Genomic DNA, 8,424 nt, shown 5'->3' on the forward strand with positions numbered 1-8,424 from the left:
TTTGCTATCGCAGTCGATGCTTCGCCTTTCGGGTGAAACTGAGAGAGAGAGAGAGTGAGAGAGACAGAGCGCTATAGAAAAGACACATATTGTGACAGATCTTGTGTTAACATTTTTCTTTGTCAAGTGACGAGGAGTAGCCGACTCCACCTAACGGCACCAACCACTCCTATTAGGTAATCTTAAGAAGAACAAAAAAATCACGGGCGATTACGATACTCTCTAATGCGATATTTGAGCGCAGCTGTATACGTGTTTTCAGTTCACGTGCCAATATTTTGTATTGTGATTATATAGTTACACGTTTTATATTAGGAAGCGAATGCTGTGAGTAGCGTAGCTGGCGCGGAGGAGGAGGAGGAGGAGGAGGTATACTTCATTGCTCTAGAAAGAGTAATGCAGCGGTCGGGCCGGATGTCTCCATCTTCTATTGATTGATGACGATCTCCGGCCGGCATGGTTGGCGCCCCTATTCCAGGGCATCACTGAACGTGGGTGCTCGTCGGGCATGATACACCAGCTTCTGTTGGAAGCTAGGGTCGCCGCTGGAGAGCACGCTCTCCCACTGCTCCGCACTCAGATTTTCTATTTTGTGGAATGCCTTATTCGTATTGCACTCCCATGTGATGTGATAAAGTGTGGGTACTGCGCCACACCACGGGCATGTGTCCCTGTATTGACTTGGGAACACTTTGCTTAATATATGCGAATTTGGGAAAGTTCCTGTCTGCAGCTTTCGCCAGTAAACTGCCTGTTGTTGAGAGAGTGTATTATGGGGCGGGGGATATCTGATCCTCGTCCCTCTATGGTAATTTGGTATGTTAGAGTACGTTGGGATCACTGTCATGAAGTCCTCAGGATCTCTGTTTAGGTCCGCTCGGTTTGTATGCTCGCGAACGATCCTATCAACCCTTTGGTTGCCCTCAATCTCAGTGTGCCCCAGTACCCAAAAGATGGTGTGTCTAATGCATTTGTTCTGTTGGTCAGCGCGGAATAAGATTTGGAGCGCTTTTTGACCGATTCTGCCGTTAATGTAGTTTCGGCATGCTTCCTTGGAGTCTGTTAGAATTATAAGGGATCTATTTGTGCGCGGACAATCTGTCTCGTGCGGCATATTGCAAACGGAGCGAAGTGTAGCGCGAGGCAGCGCGTGGGTGACGCGTGGGCGCGATTCACAGCAGCAGCCGCAGACAGACCTCCGCTCATGCAGCGCTTTATTTCCGTACAGACGACGCACGCTACATTGGTGCCATATAGTAGCGATCGTCGCCGCACAGCCCGTCTTGCACGGCACTACGTTTTTCTTACGCTTTCGTTCCACCAACGACGAGAGCGGCTCTTCTTCGCGGGGAAAGCGTGCCACCAATTTCAGCGGCGACAACACCCAAGGGTGCGTCACATCGAGCCAAATTGCCGCGCAACTGGCCGCTCGAGACACTTTGCGTGTTTTCGTGGTGTTCTTTCACGCTCGCAAAAACACTTTTATTTAGCACGTATTGAGCAACCGAAAGCTTTATCAGGAGTTTTTCATGTTGCTCTACAATTTTCTCTTTGACACTTCTAATTGAATTACAATATTTGAGAAGTTGATTAACTAATTAAGACTTAATATGTAATTAGGCGAAATGCAAGAAATAGTCTGAGTATCTCCAAGCGAGGGCAAACAACCTTATCTTGGCTATGTCCCGCTACGTGGCATTTGCATAATTTTAAATCATGGTGAATGATATAGTTCGGACACCCTGTACAACTTCTCTGACGTCCTGTGTCGGTAAGGTTGCAGAGCATGCCCTGCTCAACCCTGTATAACTTCTCTGACGTCCTGTGTCGGTAAGGTTGCAGAGCATGCCCTGCTCAACCCTGTACAACTTCTCTGACGTCCTGTGTCGGTAAGGTTGCAGAGCATGCCCTGCTCAACCGGCTCAAGGTGCACATCGAGGCCAATGACATGTACATCCACAATATGATTGGTTTCAGAGCCGGCCTCTCGACACAGGACGCCATGAAGCTGATAAAACATCAGATCCCCGACCGGAGCACGGGAGATACCAGAGCCATCCTTGGATTAGACCAGCAGAAGGCGTTCGACAATATCTCACACGAGTTCATTCTCCAGTCTATTGCCGGCCTCGGGCAGAGGGCCTACGGCTTCGTCCGATCCTTACTTAGCCAGAGAACTGCCAAGCTCAAGATCAAAGGATACCTTTCGCAAGAAATCACCCTCGGTTCACGCGGCACGCCTCAGGGCTCAATCATCTCGCCAACATTATTTAACATCGCAATGATCAGGCTTTCTAAGGAGCTCGCGAAGATTCAAGGAATCAATCATACCATCTACGCAGATGACATCACCATCTGGTGCGTCGGTGGGAGCGATGGCCAAGTTGAAGCCGCCATGCAGAGCGCCATCGATGCGACCGAGCGCTTCCTCCTCACCACTGGGCTCAGATGTTCTCCATCAAAATCTGAGCTACTTCTCTACAAGAAAAGACCCAGAGGCGGCTGCCATCATGATTGGAAACCGGCGTCCGAAAGCGAAATACGGCTATTCACTGGTGACGGGTCTCCGGTGCCCAGAGTGGACTCGCTCAGAATATTGGGGATGTATATCGAGTCTAACGGTTCCAATGGAACCGCACTCAGAAAGATCACCGCCAAGACGGAGAGTGCTCTCGGCCTCATTCGTAGGATCGCCAACAGGCACCGGGGAATCAAGGAAGACAATCTCATCCGCATTATACATGCTTTTGTTCTCTGCCACCTTTCATACTCGGCGGCCATGCATAATTGGCATGTTGCAGAGAGGAACAAGCTCAATGCACTCATCAGAAAAGTCTTTAAGCTTGCCCTCGGCTTACCTGCAAGCACATACACCGAAAACCTGTTGAAGCTCGGAGTCCACAACACGCTCGAAGAGATTATCGAGGCACAAGAGCACTCACAGCTGCTTAGGCTATCCGGCACCCCGACGGGCCGCAAGATACTCGACGAGATGGGCCTCAATCCTGTCGACCAGTGCCCTGACGCCGTGCGGATTCCCAGCGACATCAGGTCTCAACTGCACATCGCGCTCCTTCCCCGCAATATGCACCCGCAAATAACGTCGGCAGACATCGGGCCAGGGGTACAGCTCTACTCGTGCATGTCCGCAATAACCACATTGAGGCAAGCTTCGTGGATGCCGCGGCATACGTCCAACAAGAGGCATTCGCCGTCTCCATCGTAGACTCCAATTCAAGGATCATTTGCTGCGCTACGGCACGCACTTCGAGGCCCGTGGTAGCCGAACAGGTTGCAATCGCGCTGGCTGCGCTCGATGGTTGCAGAGAGGCAATATATAGTGATTCCAAGGCAGCCATTAAGGCCTACCAAATCGGTATGGTCTCCCCGCAGGCCCTCCGCATTCTCCAAAGCGCCAAAAGTATCTCTCCGCATTCTCTCATTTGGTTTCCCGCTCACTTGGGGTCGATTGAGGGTTCTCCCTCTAACCCTAACGAGGGCGCACACGAGGCCGCGCGAGGACTCACTGGCCGCGCCGCCTCAGCAGTCCCCCTGCCCCGCGGCGAACCCTTGCTTACGTTTAATGAGATCACCACACACTACTATCTGTTAAGACGGGTATTTCCCCTCCCGCACCCCGCCTTATGCAGGGCGCGGGCGGTTACCCTTCGACTTTTACAACCCCGTGCGTACCCTAACCTCGCCGTTCTTCATGCCATATACCCTGAAAGATATCCCAGTGCGGACTGCCCTGCCTGTGGACTAAGGGCAACATTGGACCATGTGTTGTGGGAGTGTGAAGCCATCGGCTCCTCCTTCAGCGAGGATAGGTGGGCTTGGGCAGCCCCGAACTCAACGACCAAACCCTGGCCGTCCAGAGTGCCCGCGATCTGGCCGTCAAGCTCGGCTTGGCGGTCCCTACGTGGGACTAGCCGGGTGGCGCGGGGTCTCCCCTGCGTCTTCTCTGGACCGAAATAAAGTTACTTCACTCACTCACTCACTCACTCACCCTGTATAACAGTAGAGGCCTGTTATAGCAAGAAGCTTTTTTTGCTGATATCCAGGTATATAAAAAGAAAATTCATAGAAATATGAATAGCAGTTGTTTCCGTGTGTAGACTGAATTGCCAAAAAAAAGTACGGGAAGGTATGCGTGTGCGCTGAAGAATGGATTTGAAGCATTCGGAAACAAATGATTCAGGAATAAAACACAGAGCATAAAAATATATTCTGTAAACTCATGGTTCTTCATTGTGATGAGTCTGAGTATCTCCAAGTGACGGCAAACAACATCTGAGTATCTCCAAGTGACGGCAAACAACATTAACTTAGTTCTGTCCAGATACGTGGCATCTGCATATTTTGAGATCTTGGTGCGTGATAGCTGGGACACCCTGTATATAATTCAGTAAGTAAGCGAAATGAGACCAAGACGGATTCACTGGAAATTAGAATCAATAGTAGTCATACACAGCAGCGCTTGTACTCGGACTTATAATAAAAAATAAATAAAAGGAAGGCTGCAGTTTCACTTGAAAGGCGAAGCAGTATTAGTAATAGAGAAATACAGGACAATTCTTCCAAGATAATTCTTCTTCGAGGTCACACATAGTTCCTTCAAGTGCGACTGTTATTAAATGTAACACACACACACACACACACACACACACACAAACACACACACACACACACACACACACACACACACACACAAACACACACACAAACGGGTGTGGTTCGGAATACTGGTCGGACCCATTGTCGGACATTCTTACCGTTCAATTAAACCTTGATATAATCTTACAACAAAAAAAATGGCTCGCCCAAACAGAAATTTTCGTTAAAAAATTATCGTTCATTCAGATTAGATCTTTGAGAGGGGGTAGTTTACTCACACTGGTATCGTCCAGAATTTGTTTGAAATTCGACTGTTAAACATGAAACTTCTCTCCCCTCGGAGATATTTTTATAGTCAATGCCTATATTCCTTCAGGTGTTCATGACACACGCCCTCTGGATACCATAATTAGTACTCGCGGAAAAGATATTCTGCTAGCGGGGGACTTTCACTCCCACCATGCTACATGGGGCTTAAAAACAGACCAGAGTGGCATTCGTACGTAGGACTGGTCCCAGGACAACAATCTTGACTGTGTACATTAAGGGCGACCTACTTTCGTCAGAGGTCGGGCTACTTCTTCCCTAGACTTAACTTTCGCAAGCTCCAGCCTATCCCTGTCCGCTTGGTCGACTGTTGATCATGCCACAAACAGCGATCCCATACCAGTAACATTTGAAATTATACGTCTAGTAACCTCCACAATTTCTAATGTGCGCACTTTCACAAATTACAGCAAATTTCAAAATTCATTGCGATGCTCATTGGTGCTAGTCTCAAATCAAAAGCATTGAGCATCTGTTTTGTTTTAAAGGGAAAAATCTGAATTTGTGGTGCAATCAGCTAAATCGAATTCTTCTCCTTGGTGGAACGATGATTGTTCCCGCGGCTGTAGAGGTGAAGAAAGGCAGCTTGGCAGAATCTGTTGCATACTCAAAGCCCTCAAAGCTGGATGGACTATAAATTCCATGCTGGTACTTTGAGACGCACAGTGTTGAAGGCAAAGGATGAGCATGACATTAAGCATTTTGAATTTCTTTCTAAATCAAATAAAAAAGGCGCGCTGTATACCTCTCGGCGAGCCAAGAAAATGATTCCGCGGCCGATAAATGCAGAATCCGCACTTTTGTCTCCCGAAATAATAAAGGATTTATCGGAGGTAATTGCTAGAGAAGAATTTTAAGCATAACGTTAAGCGTCTGGAAGAGAGCGGTTGGATCAGAGAGCAAACAGAGATAGCCGATATTCTGATTGACATTAAGCGAAAGAAATGGTGCTGGGCAGGTCATGTAATGAATAGGTTAGATAACCGGTGGACCTTTAAGGTTACAGAATGGTTGCCAACAGAGGGGAAGCGCAGTCGAGGACGGCAGAAGACTATAGGTGGGGTGATGAAATTAAGAAATTCGCAGGCGCTAGCTGGAATCGGTTGGCGCAAGACAGGGGGTATACTTGGAGATCGCACGGAGAGGCCTTCGTCTTGAAGTGGACATAAAATAGGCTGATGGGGATAACGATGATGCTAAAGGGTTAGAACGTCGCTTTTCTTCCCAACTTGCATTAGCTCCACTGATATCACCAACTGAGGAAGGTTGCACGGAAACCTCCATGTCTGAGATGTTTTACTAAGCTTTCCATCAGCAGCTCCGGGCGTCGATGGAATAACTTAAGTTATCATCATCATCAATTATTCCGTTAGAAGGGCATGGCTTCCATCGGAGCGGAAAACTGCCAGGGTCATACCCTTGCTTAAAGGTCCGGGTGACGGTTTTATGTTAGACAATATTAGACCCATCGCGTAAGCTTCAAATTTCGTGAAACTGACTGAAATATTTACACTTAGGTTGACTTTGAGAGCCGTACTCAGTTGGCACGGTGCCAAAGGCAGTATACGGCATTAGTCACTCTAGACATCTCAAAAAGCATACGATAGTGTCGCGCATGTGATTTTTCTCAGTCAGCTTCGGAACATTAACTTTACAAAATACGTTCAAGCATGGATTGCAGAATTTTCAAGGAACAGAGAAATGTATTGCTTCCAGAGGGGCATTTCTTCGGCTAGTTACGCGCAAACAAGAGGCGTTTCCACAACGGGCATTACTTTCTCCACTCCTATTTAATATTCTAATGTGCTCCATCACATGTAGTGACGATGTAAAAACTTACGTGTCTGCTGCTGACATAGCGTTTTTCTCGTCGGCAAATGACATCCAAAATCTTTATAACGCATTACAGACATATTTGTCTGCTATAGGAAAGATGGCTTGATGCGATGCATCTCTTTCTCAACGTTAACAAATGTCTGGTGCTCGCATTTCCATTAAAGAGCCCCATATATATATATATATATATATATATATATATATATATATATATATATATATATATATATATATATATATATATATATATATATATATATATATATATATATATATATATATATATTATCATCTCGATATCATCCCACAAGTAGAGACTGTCAATTATATTGGCGTAATATATGACTGTTTTCTGTCTTGAAAGGCGCACATTTACTATATTGCAGCAGAGGGTGTTCGTGCGATTGGTTTGCTATGTAGGCTGAGCAATAGTCGATCAGGAATGCGAACAAGAACGCTGCTATCAATTTACCGCATGTATATTGCCCCGTATTGAAATGTGGATGTGTATTGCACTCTGGAGCACCTGCACATAAACTTCGCCCTCTTGTTCTTCTGGAGAGGCAGGCCTTGCGACAATGTTTGGGACTACCTAAATTTGTAGCGAATGAAGTTTTATATCTGGAAGCTAGGATTCCTTCTCTTGTAACGCGATTTCGATCATTAGCTGTACGACCATTTTAAGGCTATATGCAACGCCTTGCTACATGAATCCCCTATGGGCACGTTGCAAAGTGCTAGGCGGCGCCCCGTGGATGGATGGATGGATGTTATGAGCGTCCCCTTTGGAACGGGGTGGTGGCTTGCGCCACCAAGCTCTTGCTACTATGCTGCCTAATATCCTACCTAGATTAACCAATGAAAAAAAAAAACACTATGAACTACCACGTCCAAATTTTCTGATACCCTATTGCGAACTGTGCTTTTGTACGTCTCCGTCTTTTGTCGTTTCCCTACTTTTCTTCCACCAATCCTCCAATCGCCTCTTACTGATGTCTATTGCGGACCTGTTTGCTTTACCACTGCTCCCGCTGAACCCAAGGGCTTCAAGGAGGCCAGTGGTGCCTAAATCGACCGCTGGATAGACGTCTTCACATTCTAATAAAATATGCTCCGTCGTTTCCCTAGCTTTACCGCAGCAAGCACATGCTTCTTCTTCCTTCTTATATCTCGCTTTATAGGTGCGTGTTCTAAGGCATCCCGATCTCGCTTCGAAAAGTAATGAGCTTCCCTTTGAGTTATCATAAATGGTTTCTTTCCTAATTTCGTTTTTTCCCCTTAAGTAGTTACTCATGGCAGGTTTCTTTTCCATTGCCGCCGCCCATGAGATTAATTCAGCCTCTCTGACTTTCCGCTTGACCTTCTTTGTTGCTGTGTTGCCCACCCCACAGGCCGCATACTTGCTGGTAAGCTTCCTAGTTCTTTTCCTCCACTGTGAATCAATGTTTTGCCTGTACAGATACCTGAACACTCTCCCAGCCCATTTACTTTCCTCCATATTCCTCAGCCGTTCTTCATACTCAATTTTACTGCGAGCTTCCCTCACTTCAAAACTAGTCCAGCCCATATCCCCTTGCACAGCTTCATTTGTAGTCTTCCCGTGAGCGCCCAATGCGAGGCGACCCACTGACCTTTGGTTCCCGT

This window comes from Dermacentor variabilis, chromosome 2 (genome assembly GCF_050947875.1).
Source record: "Dermacentor variabilis isolate Ectoservices chromosome 2, ASM5094787v1, whole genome shotgun sequence".
Taxonomy (NCBI): Eukaryota; Metazoa; Arthropoda; class Arachnida; order Ixodida; family Ixodidae; genus Dermacentor; species Dermacentor variabilis.